The sequence below is a fragment of the Nomascus leucogenys genome, chromosome 11 (genome assembly GCF_006542625.1).
Source record: "Nomascus leucogenys isolate Asia chromosome 11, Asia_NLE_v1, whole genome shotgun sequence".
In the NCBI taxonomy this organism is placed as follows: Eukaryota; Metazoa; Chordata; class Mammalia; order Primates; family Hylobatidae; genus Nomascus; species Nomascus leucogenys.
The window spans coordinates 22282980-22300181 of record NC_044391.1 but is presented as its reverse complement, the minus strand read 5'-3'; the positions used below and the strand labels follow the sequence as shown (position 1 = coordinate 22300181).

The window sequence follows — 17202 nt, the reverse complement described above, 5'->3', positions numbered from 1 at the left end:
AGAACATGCGATGTTTGGTTTTTTGTCCTTGCGATAGTTTACTGAGAATGATGTTTTCCAGTTTCATCCATGTCCCTACAAAGGACACGAACTCATCATTTTTTATGGCTGCATAGTATTCCATGGTGTATATGTGCCACATTTTCTTAATCCAGTCTATCGTTGTTGGACATTTGGGTTGGTTCCAACTCTTTGCTATTGTGAATAGTGCCGCAATAAACATACGTGTGCATGTGTCTTTATAGCAGCATGATTTATAGTCCTTTGGGTATATACCCAGTAACGGGATGGCTGGGTCAAATGGTATTTCTAGTTCTAGATCCCTGAGGAATCGCCACACTGACTTCCACAATGGTTGAACTAGTTTACAGTCCCACCAACAGTGTAAAAGTGTTCCTATTTCTCCACATCCTCTCCAGCACCTGTTGTTTCCTGATTTTTTAATGATGGCCATTCTAACTGGTGTGAGATGGTATCTCACTGTGGTTTTGATTTGCATTTCTCTGATGGCCAGTGATGATGAGCATTTCTTCATGTGTTTTCTGGCTGCATAAATGTCTTCTTTTGAGAAGTGTCTGTTCATGTCCTCTGCCCACTTTTTGATGGGGTTGTTTGTTTTTTTCTTGTAAATTTGTTTGAGTTCATTATAGATTCTGGATATTAGCCCTTTGTCAGATGAGTAGGTTGCAAAAATTTTCTCCCATTCTGTAGGTTGCCTGTTCATTCTGATGATAGTTTCTTTTGCTGTGCAGAAGCTCTTTAGTTTAATGAGATCCCATTTGTCGATTTTGGCTTTTGTTGCCATTGCTTTTGGTGTTTTAGACATGAAGTCCTTGCCCACGCCTATGTCCTGAATGGTATTGCCTAGGTTTTCTTGTAGGATTTTAATGGTTTTAGGTCTAACATATAAGTCTTTAATCCATCTTGAATTAATTTTTGTATAAGGTGTAAGGAAGGGATCCAGTTGCAGCTTTCTACATATGGCTAGCCAGTTTTCCCAGCACCATTTATTAAATAGGGAATCCTTTCCCCATTTCTTGTTTTTGTCAGGTTTGTCAAAGATCAGATAGTTGTAGCTATGCGGCATCATTTCTGAGGGCTCTGTTCTGTTCCATTGATCTATGTCTCTGTTGTGGTACCAGTACCATGCTGTTTTGGTTACTGTAGCCTTGTAGTATAGTTTAAAGTCAGGTAGCGTGATGCCTCCAGCTTTGTTCTTTTGGCTTAGGATTGACTTGGCGATGCGGGCTCTTTTTTGGTTCCATATGAACTTTAAAGTAGTTTTTTCCAATTCTGTGAAGAAAGTCATTGGTAGCTTGATGGGGATGGCATTGAATCTATAAATTACCTTGGGCAGTATGGCCATTTTCACGATATTGATTCTTCCAACCCATGAGCATGGAATGTTCTTCCATTTGTTTGTATCCTCTTTTATTTCATTGAGCAGTGGTTTGTAGTTCTCCTTGAAGAGGTCCTTCACATCCCTTGTAAGTTGGATTCCTAGGTATTTTATTCTCTTTGAAGCAATTGTGAATGGGAATTCACTCATGATTTGGCTCTCTGTTTATCTGTTATTGGTGTATAAGGATGCTTGTGATTTTTGCACATTGATTTTGTATCCTGAGACTTTGCTGAAGTTGCTTATTAGCTCAGTTGGGCTGAGATGATGGGGTTTTCTAAATATACAATCATGTCATCTGCAAGCAGGGACAATTTGACTTCCTCTTTTCCGAATTGAATACCCTTTATTACCTTCTCCTGCCTGATTGCCCTGGCCAGAACTTCCAACACTATGTTGAATAGGAGTAGTGAGAGAGGCCATCCCTGTCTTGTGCCAGTTTTCAAAGGGAATGCTTCCAGTTTTTTCCCATTCAGTATGATATTGGCTGTGGGTTTGTCAGAAATAGCTCTTATTATTTTGAGATACGTTCCATCAATACCCAGTTTATTGAGTTTTTAGCATGAAAGGCTGTTGAATTTTGTCAGAGGCCTTTTCTGCATCTATTGAGAGAATCATGTGGTTTTTGCCGTTGGTTCTGCTATGTGATGGATTACGTTTGTTGATTTGCATATGTTGAACCAGCCTTGCATCCCAGGGATGAAGCCAACTTGATTGTGGTGGATAAGCTTTTTAATGTGCTGCTGGATTCAGTTTGTCAGTATTTTATTGAGGATGTTTGCATCTATGTTCATCAGGGATATTGGTCTGAAATTCCCTTTTTTTGTTGTGTCTCTGACAGGCATTGTTATCAGGATGATGCTGGCCTCATAAAATGAGTTAGGGAGGATTCCTTCTTTTTCTATTGATTGGAATAGTTTCAGAAGGAAAGGTACCAAGTCTTCTTTGTACCTCTGGTAGAATTTGGCTGTGAATCCATCTGGTCCTGGCCTTTTTTTGGTTGGTAGGCTACTGATTATTGCCTCAATTTCAGAGCCTGTTATTGGTGACCTACAGATGAGGTTTTGATGTGGATGCCCTTTTTGTTGATGTTGATGCTATTCCTTTCTGTTTGTTAGTTTTCCTTCTAAGAGTCATGTCTCTCAGCTGCAGGTCTGTTGGAGTTTGCTGGAGGTCTCCTTCAAACTCTGTTTGCCTGGGTATCACCAGCGGAGGCTGCAGAACAGCAAACATTGCTGCCTGATCCTTTCTCTGGAAGCTTTGTCCCAGAGGGGCATCCACCTGTATGAGTTGTCAGTCGGCCCCTACTGGGAGGTGTCTCCCAGTTAGGCTACAGGGGGGTCAGGGACCCACTTGAGGAGGCAGTCTGTCTGTTCTCAGAGCTCAAACGAGGTGCTGGGAGAACCCCTGCTCTCTTCAGAGCTGTCAGACAGGGACATTTAAGTCTGCAGAAGTTTCTGCTACCTTTTGTTCAGCTATGCATTGCCCCCAGAAGTGGAGTCAACATGGGCAGCAGGCCTTGCTGAGCTGCGGTGGGCTCTGCCCAGTTTGAGCTTCCCCGGCTGCTTTGTTTACCTACTCAAGCCTCAGCAATGGCAGACATCCCTCTCCCTGCCAGGGTGCTGCTTCACAGGTCAATCTCAGACTGCTGCACTAGCAGTGAGCAAGGCGCCATGGGCGTGGGACCTGTCGAGCCAGGCACGGGATATAATCTCCTGGTGTGCCGTTTGCTAAGACCATTGGAAAAGTGCAGTATTTAGGTGGGAGTTTCTCATTTTTTCAGGTACAGTCTGTCATGGCTTCCCTTGGCTAGGAAAGGGAAATCCCCCAATCCCTTGCTCTTCCCGGGTTAGATGATGCCCCACCCTGCTTTGGCTGGCCCTTCATGGGCTGCACCCACTGTCCAACCAGTCCCAATGAGATGAACCAGGTACCTCAGTTGGAAATGCAGATATCACCCATCTTCTGCATCTATCATGCTGGGATCTGCAGACCGGAGCTGTTCCTATTCAGCCACCTTGGAACGGCAATCTCATATAGTACTTTCATAACAAATTTACCTATTATGTAGTTTAACTAAAGTAATTAGCCATCACTATATTTTTAAATAAGGTGGACTTTGGGTCCCAAGATACTCACCATTGTTTGATTTCATTGATAATCCCATGTGTGGTCTTGGGTCTCATACTGGCCTTTCTTTTTTTTTTTTTTTTTTTTTTTTTTTTTTTTTTTTTTAATTATACTTTAGGGTTTTAGGGTACATGTGCACAATGTGCAGGTTTGTTACATATGTATCCATGTGCCATGTTGATTTCCTGCACCCATTAACTCGTCATTTAGCATTAGGTGTATCTCCTAATGCTGTCCCTCCCCCCTCCCCCCACCCCACAACAGTCCCCGGAGTGTGATGTTCCCCTTCCTGTGTCCATGAGTTCTCATTGTTCAATTCCCACCTATGAGTGAGAACATGCGATGTTTGGTTTTTTGTCCTTGCGATAGTTTACTGAGAATGATGTTTTCCAGTTTCATCCATGTCCCTACAAAGGACACGAACTCATCATTTTTTATGGCTGCATAGTATTCCATGGTGTATATGTGCCACATTTTCTTAATCCAGTCTATCGTTGTTGGACATTTGGGTTGGTTCCAACTCTTTGCTATTGTGAATAGTGCCGCAATAAACATACGTGTGCATGTGTCTTTATAGCAGCATGATTTATAGTCCTTTGGGTATATACCCAGTAACGGGATGGCTGGGTCAAATGGTATTTCTAGTTCTAGATCCCTGAGGAATCGCCACACTGACTTCCACAATGGTTGAACTAGTTTACAGTCCCACCAACAGTGTAAAAGTGTTCCTATTTCTCCACATCCTCTCCAGCACCTGTTGTTTCCTGATTTTTTAATGATGGCCATTCTAACTGGTGTGAGATGGTATCTCACTGTGGTTTTGATTTGCATTTCTCTGATGGCCAGTGATGATGAGCATTTCTTCATGTGTTTTCTGGCTGCATAAATGTCTTCTTTTGAGAAGTGTCTGTTCATGTCCTCTGCCCACTTTTTGATGGGGTTGTTTGTTTTTTTCTTGTAAATTTGTTTGAGTTCATTATAGATTCTGGATATTAGCCCTTTGTCAGATGAGTAGGTTGCAAAAATTTTCTCCCATTCTGTAGGTTGCCTGTTCATTCTGATGATAGTTTCTTTTGCTGTGCAGAAGCTCTTTAGTTTAATGAGATCCCATTTGTCGATTTTGGCTTTTGTTGCCATTGCTTTTGGTGTTTTAGACATGAAGTCCTTGCCCACGCCTATGTCCTGAATGGTATTGCCTAGGTTTTCTTGTAGGATTTTAATGGTTTTAGGTCTAACATATAAGTCTTTAATCCATCTTGAATTAATTTTTGTATAAGGTGTAAGGAAGGGATCCAGTTGCAGCTTTCTACATATGGCTAGCCAGTTTTCCCAGCACCATTTATTAAATAGGGAATCCTTTCCCCATTTCTTGTTTTTGTCAGGTTTGTCAAAGATCAGATAGTTGTAGCTATGCGGCATCATTTCTGAGGGCTCTGTTCTGTTCCATTGATCTATGTCTCTGTTGTGGTACCAGTACCATGCTGTTTTGGTTACTGTAGCCTTGTAGTATAGTTTAAAGTCAGGTAGCGTGATGCCTCCAGCTTTGTTCTTTTGGCTTAGGATTGACTTGGCGATGCGGGCTCTTTTTTGGTTCCATATGAACTTTAAAGTAGTTTTTTCCAATTCTGTGAAGAAAGTCATTGGTAGCTTGATGGGGATGGCATTGAATCTATAAATTACCTTGGGCAGTATGGCCATTTTCACGATATTGATTCTTCCAACCCATGAGCATGGAATGTTCTTCCATTTGTTTGTATCCTCTTTTATTTCATTGAGCAGTGGTTTGTAGTTCTCCTTGAAGAGGTCCTTCACATCCCTTGTAAGTTGGATTCCTAGGTATTTTATTCTCTTTGAAGCAATTGTGAATGGGAATTCACTCATGATTTGGCTCTCTGTTTATCTGTTATTGGTGTATAAGGATGCTTGTGATTTTTGCACATTGATTTTGTATCCTGAGACTTTGCTGAAGTTGCTTATTAGCTCAGTTGGGCTGAGATGATGGGGTTTTCTAAATATACAATCATGTCATCTGCAAGCAGGGACAATTTGACTTCCTCTTTTCCGAATTGAATACCCTTTATTACCTTCTCCTGCCTGATTGCCCTGGCCAGAACTTCCAACACTATGTTGAATAGGAGTAGTGAGAGAGGCCATCCCTGTCTTGTGCCAGTTTTCAAAGGGAATGCTTCCAGTTTTTTCCCATTCAGTATGATATTGGCTGTGGGTTTGTCAGAAATAGCTCTTATTATTTTGAGATACGTTCCATCAATACCCAGTTTATTGAGTTTTTAGCATGAAAGGCTGTTGAATTTTGTCAGAGGCCTTTTCTGCATCTATTGAGAGAATCATGTGGTTTTTGCCGTTGGTTCTGCTATGTGATGGATTACGTTTGTTGATTTGCATATGTTGAACCAGCCTTGCATCCCAGGGATGAAGCCAACTTGATTGTGGTGGATAAGCTTTTTAATGTGCTGCTGGATTCAGTTTGTCAGTATTTTATTGAGGATGTTTGCATCTATGTTCATCAGGGATATTGGTCTGAAATTCCCTTTTTTTGTTGTGTCTCTGACAGGCATTGTTATCAGGATGATGCTGGCCTCATAAAATGAGTTAGGGAGGATTCCTTCTTTTTCTATTGATTGGAATAGTTTCAGAAGGAAAGGTACCAAGTCTTCTTTGTACCTCTGGTAGAATTTGGCTGTGAATCCATCTGGTCCTGGCCTTTTTTTGGTTGGTAGGCTACTGATTATTGCCTCAATTTCAGAGCCTGTTATTGGTGACCTACAGATGAGGTTTTGATGTGGATGCCCTTTTTGTTGATGTTGATGCTATTCCTTTCTGTTTGTTAGTTTTCCTTCTAAGAGTCATGTCTCTCAGCTGCAGGTCTGTTGGAGTTTGCTGGAGGTCTCCTTCAAACTCTGTTTGCCTGGGTATCACCAGCGGAGGCTGCAGAACAGCAAACATTGCTGCCTGATCCTTTCTCTGGAAGCTTTGTCCCAGAGGGGCATCCACCTGTATGAGTTGTCAGTCGGCCCCTACTGGGAGGTGTCTCCCAGTTAGGCTACAGGGGGTCAGGGACCCACTTGAGGAGGCAGTCTGTCTGTTCTCAGAGCTCAAACGAGGTGCTGGGAGAACCCCTGCTCTCTTCAGAGCTGTCAGACAGGGACATTTAAGTCTGCAGAAGTTTCTGCTACCTTTTGTTCAGCTATGCATTGCCCCCAGAAGTGGAGTCAACATGGGCAGCAGGCCTTGCTGAGCTGCGGTGGGCTCTGCCCAGTTTGAGCTTCCCCGGCTGCTTTGTTTACCTACTCAAGCCTCAGCAATGGCAGACATCCCTCTCCCTGCCAGGGTGCTGCTTCACAGGTCAATCTCAGACTGCTGCACTAGCAGTGAGCAAGGCGCCATGGGCGTGGGACCTGTCGAGCCAGGCACGGGATATAATCTCCTGGTGTGCCGTTTGCTAAGACCATTGGAAAAGTGCAGTATTTAGGTGGGAGTTTCTCATTTTTTCAGGTACAGTCTGTCATGGCTTCCCTTGGCTAGGAAAGGGAAATCCCCCAATCCCTTGCTCTTCCCGGGTTAGATGATGCCCCACCCTGCTTTGGCTGGCCCTTCATGGGCTGCACCCACTGTCCAACCAGTCCCAATGAGATGAACCAGGTACCTCAGTTGGAAATGCAGATATCACCCATCTTCTGCATCTATCATGCTGGGATCTGCAGACCGGAGCTGTTCCTATTCAGCCACCTTGGAACGGCAATCTCATATAGTACTTTCATAACAAATTTACCTATTATGTAGTTTAACTAAAGTAATTAGCCATCACTATATTTTTAAATAAGGTGGACTTTGGGTCCCAAGATACTCACCATTGTTTGATTTCATTGATAATCCCATGTGTGGTCTTGGGTCTCATACTGGCCTTTCTTTTTTTTTTTTTTTTTTTTTTTTTTTTTTTTTTTTTTTTTTTAATTATACTTTAGGGTTTTAGGGTACATGTGCACAATGTGCAGGTTTGTTACATATGTATCCATGTGCCATGTTGATTTCCTGCACCCATTAACTCGTCATTTAGCATTAGGTGTATCTCCTAATGCTGTCCCTCCCCCTCCCCCCACCCCACAACAGTCCCCGGAGTGTGATGTTCCCCTTCCTGTGTCCATGAGTTCTCATTGTTCAATTCCCACCTATGAGTGAGAACATGCGATGTTTGGTTTTTTGTCCTTGCGATAGTTTACTGAGAATGATGTTTTCCAGTTTCATCCATGTCCCTACAAAGGACACGAACTCATCATTTTTTATGGCTGCATAGTATTCCATGGTGTATATGTGCCACATTTTCTTAATCCAGTCTATCGTTGTTGGACATTTGGGTTGGTTCCAACTCTTTGCTATTGTGAATAGTGCCGCAATAAACATACGTGTGCATGTGTCTTTATAGCAGCATGATTTATAGTCCTTTGGGTATATACCCAGTAACGGGATGGCTGGGTCAAATGGTATTTCTAGTTCTAGATCCCTGAGGAATCGCCACACTGACTTCCACAATGGTTGAACTAGTTTACAGTCCCACCAACAGTGTAAAAGTGTTCCTATTTCTCCACATCCTCTCCAGCACCTGTTGTTTCCTGATTTTTAATGATGGCCATTCTAACTGGTGTGAGATGGTATCTCACTGTGGTTTTGATTTGCATTTCTCTGATGGCCAGTGATGATGAGCATTTCTTCATGTGTTTTCTGGCTGCATAAATGTCTTCTTTTGAGAAGTGTCTGTTCATGTCCTCTGCCCACTTTTTGATGGGGTTGTTTGTTTTTTTCTTGTAAATTTGTTTGAGTTCATTATAGATTCTGGATATTAGCCCTTTGTCAGATGAGTAGGTTGCAAAAATTTTCTCCCATTCTGTAGGTTGCCTGTTCATTCTGATGATAGTTTCTTTTGCTGTGCAGAAGCTCTTTAGTTTAATGAGATCCCATTTGTCGATTTTGGCTTTTGTTGCCATTGCTTTTGGTGTTTTAGACATGAAGTCCTTGCCCACGCCTATGTCCTGAATGGTATTGCCTAGGTTTTCTTGTAGGATTTTAATGGTTTTAGGTCTAACATATAAGTCTTTAATCCATCTTGAATTAATTTTGTATAAGGTGTAAGGAAGGGATCCAGTTGCAGCTTTCTACATATGGCTAGCCAGTTTTCCCAGCACCATTTATTAAATAGGGAATCCTTTCCCCATTTCTTGTTTTTGTCAGGTTTGTCAAAGATCAGATAGTTGTAGCTATGCGGCATCATTTCTGAGGGCTCTGTTCTGTTCCATTGATCTATGTCTCTGTTGTGGTACCAGTACCATGCTGTTTTGGTTACTGTAGCCTTGTAGTATAGTTTAAAGTCAGGTAGCGTGATGCCTCCAGCTTTGTTCTTTTGGCTTAGGATTGACTTGGCGATGCGGGCTCTTTTTTGGTTCCATATGAACTTTAAAGTAGTTTTTTCCAATTCTGTGAAGAAAGTCATTGGTAGCTTGATGGGGATGGCATTGAATCTATAAATTACCTTGGGCAGTATGGCCATTTTCACGATATTGATTCTTCCAACCCATGAGCATGGAATGTTCTTCCATTTGTTTGTATCCTCTTTTATTTCATTGAGCAGTGGTTTGTAGTTCTCCTTGAAGAGGTCCTTCACATCCCTTGTAAGTTGGATTCCTAGGTATTTTATTCTCTTTGAAGCAATTGTGAATGGGAATTCACTCATGATTTGGCTCTCTGTTTATCTGTTATTGGTGTATAAGGATGCTTGTGATTTTTGCACATTGATTTTGTATCCTGAGACTTTGCTGAAGTTGCTTATTAGCTCAGTTGGGCTGAGATGATGGGGTTTTCTAAATATACAATCATGTCATCTGCAAGCAGGGACAATTTGACTTCCTCTTTTCCGAATTGAATACCCTTTATTACCTTCTCCTGCCTGATTGCCCTGGCCAGAACTTCCAACACTATGTTGAATAGGAGTAGTGAGAGAGGCCATCCCTGTCTTGTGCCAGTTTCAAAGGGAATGCTTCCAGTTTTTTCCCATTCAGTATGATATTGGCTGTGGGTTTGTCAGAAATAGCTCTTATTATTTTGAGATACGTTCCATCAATACCCAGTTTATTGAGTTTTTAGCATGAAAGGCTGTTGAATTTTGTCAGAGGCCTTTTCTGCATCTATTGAGAGAATCATGTGGTTTTTGCCGTTGGTTCTGCTATGTGATGGATTACGTTTGTTGATTTGCATATGTTGAACCAGCCTTGCATCCCAGGGATGAAGCCAACTTGATTGTGGTGGATAAGCTTTTTAATGTGCTGCTGGATTCAGTTTGTCAGTATTTTATTGAGGATGTTTGCATCTATGTTCATCAGGGATATTGGTCTGAAATTCCCTTTTTTTGTTGTGTCTCTGACAGGCATTGTTATCAGGATGATGCTGGCCTCATAAAATGAGTTAGGGAGGATTCCTTCTTTTTCTATTGATTGGAATAGTTTCAGAAGGAAAGGTACCAAGTCTTCTTTGTACCTCTGGTAGAATTTGGCTGTGAATCCATCTGGTCCTGGCCTTTTTTTGGTTGGTAGGCTACTGATTATTGCCTCAATTTCAGAGCCTGTTATTGGTGACCTACAGATGAGGTTTTGATGTGGATGCCCTTTTTGTTGATGTTGATGCTATTCCTTTCTGTTTGTTAGTTTTCCTTCTAAGAGTCATGTCTCTCAGCTGCAGGTCTGTTGGAGTTTGCTGGAGGTCTCCTTCAAACTCTGTTTGCCTGGGTATCACCAGCGGAGGCTGCAGAACAGCAAACATTGCTGCCTGATCCTTTCTCTGGAAGCTTTGTCCCAGAGGGGCATCCACCTGTATGAGTTGTCAGTCGGCCCCTACTGGGAGGTGTCTCCCAGTTAGGCTACAGGGGGGTCAGGGACCCACTTGAGGAGGCAGTCTGTCTGTTCTCAGAGCTCAAACGAGGTGCTGGGAGAACCCCTGCTCTCTTCAGAGCTGTCAGACAGGGACATTTAAGTCTGCAGAAGTTTCTGCTACCTTTTGTTCAGCTATGCATTGCCCCCAGAAGTGGAGTCAACATGGGCAGCAGGCCTTGCTGAGCTGCGGTGGGCTCTGCCCAGTTTGAGCTTCCCCGGCTGCTTTGTTTACCTACTCAAGCCTCAGCAATGGCAGACATCCCTCTCCCTGCCAGGGTGCTGCTTCACAGGTCAATCTCAGACTGCTGCACTAGCAGTGAGCAAGGCGCCATGGGCGTGGGACCTGTCGAGCCAGGCACGGGATATAATCTCCTGGTGTGCCGTTTGCTAAGACCATTGGAAAAGTGCAGTATTTAGGTGGGAGTTTCTCATTTTTTCAGGTACAGTCTGTCATGGCTTCCCTTGGCTAGGAAAGGGAAATCCCCCAATCCCTTGCTCTTCCCGGGTTAGATGATGCCCCACCCTGCTTTGGCTGGCCCTTCATGGGCTGCACCCACTGTCCAACCAGTCCCAATGAGATGAACCAGGTACCTCAGTTGGAAATGCAGATATCACCCATCTTCTGCATCTATCATGCTGGGATCTGCAGACCGGAGCTGTTCCTATTCAGCCACCTTGGAACGGCAATCTCATATAGTACTTTCATAACAAATTTACCTATTATGTAGTTTAACTAAAGTAATTAGCCATCACTATATTTTTAAATAAGGTGGACTTTGGGTCCCAAGATACTCACCATTGTTTGATTTCATTGATAATCCCATGTGTGGTCTTGGGTCTCATACTGGCCTTTCTTTTTTTTTTTTTTTTTTTTTTTTTTTTTTTTTTTTTTAATTATACTTTAGGGTTTTAGGGTACATGTGCACAATGTGCAGGTTTGTTACATATGTATCCATGTGCCATGTTGATTTCCTGCACCCATTAACTCGTCATTTAGCATTAGGTGTATCTCCTAATGCTGTCCCTCCCCCCTCCCCCCACCCCACAACAGTCCCCGGAGTGTGATGTTCCCCTTCCTGTGTCCATGAGTTCTCATTGTTCAATTCCCACCTATGAGTGAGAACATGCGATGTTTGGTTTTTTGTCCTTGCGATAGTTTACTGAGAATGATGTTTTCCAGTTTCATCCATGTCCCTACAAAGGACACGAACTCATCATTTTTTATGGCTGCATAGTATTCCATGGTGTATATGTGCCACATTTTCTTAATCCAGTCTATCGTTGTTGGACATTTGGGTTGGTTCCAACTCTTTGCTATTGTGAATAGTGCCGCAATAAACATACGTGTGCATGTGTCTTTATAGCAGCATGATTTATAGTCCTTTGGGTATATACCCAGTAACGGGATGGCTGGGTCAAATGGTATTTCTAGTTCTAGATCCCTGAGGAATCGCCACACTGACTTCCACAATGGTTGAACTAGTTTACAGTCCCACCAACAGTGTAAAAGTGTTCCTATTTCTCCACATCCTCTCCAGCACCTGTTGTTTCCTGATTTTTTAATGATGGCCATTCTAACTGGTGTGAGATGGTATCTCACTGTGGTTTTGATTTGCATTTCTCTGATGGCCAGTGATGATGAGCATTTCTTCATGTGTTTTCTGGCTGCATAAATGTCTTCTTTTGAGAAGTGTCTGTTCATGTCCTCTGCCCACTTTTTGATGGGGTTGTTTGTTTTTTTCTTGTAAATTTGTTTGAGTTCATTATAGATTCTGGATATTAGCCCTTTGTCAGATGAGTAGGTTGCAAAAATTTTCTCCCATTCTGTAGGTTGCCTGTTCATTCTGATGATAGTTTCTTTTGCTGTGCAGAAGCTCTTTAGTTTAATGAGATCCCATTTGTCGATTTTGGCTTTTGTTGCCATTGCTTTTGGTGTTTTAGACATGAAGTCCTTGCCCACGCCTATGTCCTGAATGGTATTGCCTAGGTTTTCTTGTAGGATTTTAATGGTTTTAGGTCTAACATATAAGTCTTTAATCCATCTTGAATTAATTTTTGTATAAGGTGTAAGGAAGGGATCCAGTTGCAGCTTTCTACATATGGCTAGCCAGTTTTCCCAGCACCATTTATTAAATAGGGAATCCTTTCCCCATTTCTTGTTTTTGTCAGGTTTGTCAAAGATCAGATAGTTGTAGCTATGCGGCATCATTTCTGAGGGCTCTGTTCTGTTCCATTGATCTATGTCTCTGTTGTGGTACCAGTACCATGCTGTTTTGGTTACTGTAGCCTTGTAGTATAGTTTAAAGTCAGGTAGCGTGATGCCTCCAGCTTTGTTCTTTTGGCTTAGGATTGACTTGGCGATGCGGGCTCTTTTTTGGTTCCATATGAACTTTAAAGTAGTTTTTTCCAATTCTGTGAAGAAAGTCATTGGTAGCTTGATGGGGATGGCATTGAATCTATAAATTACCTTGGGCAGTATGGCCATTTTCACGATATTGATTCTTCCAACCCATGAGCATGGAATGTTCTTCCATTTGTTTGTATCCTCTTTTATTTCATTGAGCAGTGGTTTGTAGTTCTCCTTGAAGAGGTCCTTCACATCCCTTGTAAGTTGGATTCCTAGGTATTTTATTCTCTTTGAAGCAATTGTGAATGGGAGTTCACTCATGATTTGGCTCTCTGTTTGTCTGTTATTGGTGTACAAGAATGCTTGTGATTTTTGTACATTAATTTTGTATCCTGAGACTTCGCTGAAGTTGCTAATCAGCTTAAGGAGATTTTGGGCTGAGACAATGGGGTTTTCTAGATATACAATCATGTCATCTGCAAACAGGGACAATTTGACTTCCTCTTTTCCTAATTGAATACCTTTTATTTCCTTCTCCTGCCTGATTGCTCTGGCCAGAACTTCCAGCACTATGTTGAACAGGAGCGGTGAGAGAGGGCATCCCTGTCTTGTGCCAGTTTTCAGAGGGAATGCTTCCAGTTTTTGCCCATTCAGTATGATATTGGCTGTGGGTTTGTCATAGATAGCTCTTATTATTTTGAGATACGTCCCATCAATACCTAATTTATTGAGAGTTTTAGCATGAAGGGTTGTTGAATTTTGTCAAAGGCCTTTTCTGCATCTATTGAGATAATCATGTGGTTTTTGTCTTTGGTTCTGTTTATATGTTGGATTACATTTATTGATTTGCGTATGTTGAACCAGCCTTGCATCCCAGGGATGAAGCCCACTTGATCATGGTGGATAAGCTTTTTGATGTGCTGCTGGATTCGGTTTGCCAGTATTTTATTGAGGATTTTTGCATCAATGTTCATCAAGGATATTGGTCTGAAATTCTCTTTTTTGGTTATGTCTCTGCCAGGTTTTGGTATCAGGACGATGCTGGCTTCATAAAATGTGTTAGGGAGGATTCCCTCTTTTTCTATCGATTGGAATAGTTTCAGAAGGAATGGTACCAGTTCCTCCTTGTACCTCTGGTAGAATTCGGCTGTGAATCCATCAGGCCTGGACTCTTTTTGGTTGGTAAGCTATTGATTATTGCCACAATTTCAGAACCTGTTATTGGTCTATTCAGAGATTCAACTTCTTCCTGGTTTAGTCTTGGGAGGGTGTATTTGTTGAGGAATTTATCCATTTCTTCTAGATTTTCTAGTTTATTTGCATAGAGGTGTTTGTAGTATTCTCTGATGGTAGATTGTATTTCTGTGGGATCGGTGGTGATATCCCCTTTTTCGTTTTTTATTGCATCTATTTGATTCTTCTCTCTTTTCTTCTTTATTAGTCTTGCTAGCGGTCCATCAATTTTGTTGATCTTTTCAAAAAACCAGCTCCTGGATTCATTAATTTTTTGAAGGGTTTTTTGTGTCTCTATTTCCTTCAGTTCTGCTCTGATTTTAGTTATTTCTAGCCTTCTGCTAGCTTTTGAATGTGTTTGCTCTTGCTTTTCTAGTTCTTTTAATTGTGATGTTAGGGAGTCAATTTTGGATCTTTCCTGCTTTCTCTTGTGGGCATTTAGTGCTATAAATTTCCCTCTACACACTGCTTTGAATGTGTCCCAGAGATTCTGGTATGTTGTGTCTTTGTTCTCGTTGGTTTCAAAGAACATCTTTATTTCTGCCTTCATTTCATTATGTACCCAATAGTCATTCAGGAGCAGGTTGTTCAGTTTCCATGTAGTAGAGCGGTTTTGAGTGAGTTTCTTAATCCTGAGTTCTAGTTTGATTGCACTGTGGTCTGAGAGACAGTTTGTTATAATTTCTGTTCTTTTACATTTGCTGAGGAGAGCTTTACTTCCAACTATGTGGTCAATTTTGGAATAGGTGTGGTGTGGTGCTGAAAAAAATGTATATTCTGTTGACTTGGGGTGGAGAGTTCTGTAGATGTCTATTAGGTCCACTTTATGTAGAGCTGAGTTCAATTCCTGGATATCCTTGTTAACTTTCTGTCTCGTTGATCTGTCTAATGCTGACATTGGGGTGTTAAAATCTCCCATTATTATTGTATGGGAGTTTAAGTCCCTTTGTAGGTCACTCAGGACTTGCTTTATGAATCTGGGTGCTCCTGTGTTGGGTGCATATATATTTAGGATAGTTAGCTCTTCTTGATGAATTGATCCCTTTACCATTATGTAATGGCCTTCTTTGTCTCTTTTGATCTTTGTTGGTTTAAAGTCTATTTTATCAGAGACTAGGATTGCAACCTCTGCCTTTTTTTGTTTTCCAGTTGCTTGATAGATCTTCCTCCATCCCTTTATTTTGAGTCTATGTGTGTCTCTGCACGTGAGATGGGTTTCCTGAATACAGCACACTGATGGGTCCTGACTCCTTATCCAGTTTGCCAGTCTGTGTCTTTTGATTGGAGCATTTAGCCCATTTACATTTAACGTTAATATTGTTATGTGTGAATCTGATCCTGTCATTATGATGTTAGTTGGTTATTTTGCTCGTTAGTTGCTATAGTTTCTTCCTAGTCTCGATGGTCTTTACAATTTGGCATGTTTTTGCAGTGGCTGGTACCGGTTGTTCCTTTCCATGTTTAGTGCTTCCTTCAGGAGCTCTTTTAGGGCAGGCCTGGTGGTGACAAAATCACTCAGCGTTTGCTTGTCTGTAAAGTGTTTTATTTCTCCTTCACTTATGAAGCTTAGTTTGGCGGCATAGGAGATTCTGGGTTGAAAATTCTTTTCTTTAAGAATGTTGAATATCGGCCCCCACTCTCTTCTGGCTTGTAGAGTTTCTGCTGAGAGATCAGCTGTTAGTCTGATGGGCTTCCCTTTGTGGGTAACCCGACCTTTCTCTCTGGCTGCCCTTAACATTTTTTCTTTCATTTCAACTTTGGTGAATCTGACAATAATGTGTCTTGGAGTTGCCCTTCTCGAGGAGTATCTTTGTGGCGTTCTCTGTATTTCCTGAATCTGAATGCTGGCCTGCCTTGCTAGATTGGGGAAGTTCTCCTGGATAATATCTTGCAGAGTGTTTTCCAACTTGGTTCCATTCTCCCCATCATTTTCAGGTACACCAATCAGACGTAGGTTTGGTCTTTTCACATAGTCCCAAATTTCTTGGAGGCTTTGTTCATTTCTTTTTATCCTTTTTTCTCTAAACTTCCCTTCTCTTTTCATTTCATCTTCCATCAGTGATACCCTTTCTTCCAGTTGATCGCATCTGCTACTGAGGCTTCTGCAATCTTCGCGTAGTTCTCGAAACTTGGCTTTCAGCTCCATCGGCTCCTTGAAGCCCTTCTCTCCATTGGTTATTCTAGTTATCCATTCTTCTAATTTTTTTTCAAAGTTTTTAACTTCTTTGCTGTTGTTTTGAATTTCCTCTCGTAGCTCAGAGTAGTTTGATCGTCTGATGCCTTCTTCTCTCAACTCATCAAAGTCATCCTCCATCCAGCTTTGTTCCGTTGCTGGTGAGGAACTGCGTTCCTTTGGAGGAGGAGAGGTGCTCTGTTTTTTAGAGTTTCCAGTTTTTTTGGTCTGTTTTTTCCCCATCTTTGTGGTTTTATCTACTTTTTGTCTTTGATGATGGTGATGTACAGATGGGTTTTTGGTGTGGATGTCCTTTCTGTTTGTTAGTTTTCCTTCTACCAGACAGGACCCTCAGCTGCAGGTCTGTTGGAGTTTACTAGAGGTGCACTCCAGACCCTGTTTGGCTGGGTGTCAGCAGCGGTGGCTGCAGAACAGCGGATTTTCGTGAGACCACAAATTCAGCTGTCTGATAGTTCCTCTCAAAGTTTTGTCTCAGAGAAGTACCGGGTTGAATGACGTGTCAGTCTGTCCCTACTGGGGTGGTGCCTCCCAGTTAGGCTGCTCAGGGGTGAGGGACCCACTTTAGGAGGCAGTCTGACCGTTCTCAGATCTCCAGCTGCGTGCTGGGAGAACCACTACTCTCTTCAAAGCTGTCAGTCAGACAGGGACATTTAAATCTGTGGAAGTTCTTGCAGAGTTTTTGTTTGTCTGTGCCCTGCCCCCAGAGGTGGAGCCTACAGAGGCAGGCAGGCCTCCTTGAGCTGTAGTGGGCTCCACCCAGTTCGAGCTTCCTGGCTGCTTTGTTTACCTAAGCAAGCCTGGGCAATGGCGGGCGCCCCTCCCCCAGCCTCGCTGCCGCCTCGCAGCTTGATCTCAGACTGCTGTGCTAGCAATTAGCGAGACTCCGTGGGCATAGGACCCTCTGAGCCAGGTGCGGGACACAATCTCCTAGTGTGCTGTTTTCCAGGCCCGTTGGAAAAGCGCA

At 42.3% G+C, this 17202-nt stretch overlaps 1 protein-coding gene across 5 annotated transcripts in view; it reads left to right on the top strand.

Moving 5' to 3' along the window:
• The window catches only part of MTERF1 (mitochondrial transcription termination factor 1), a 367985-nt gene that overhangs the window by 97552 nt on the left and 253231 nt on the right, over positions 1–17202 (top strand). The window lies entirely within an intron of this gene.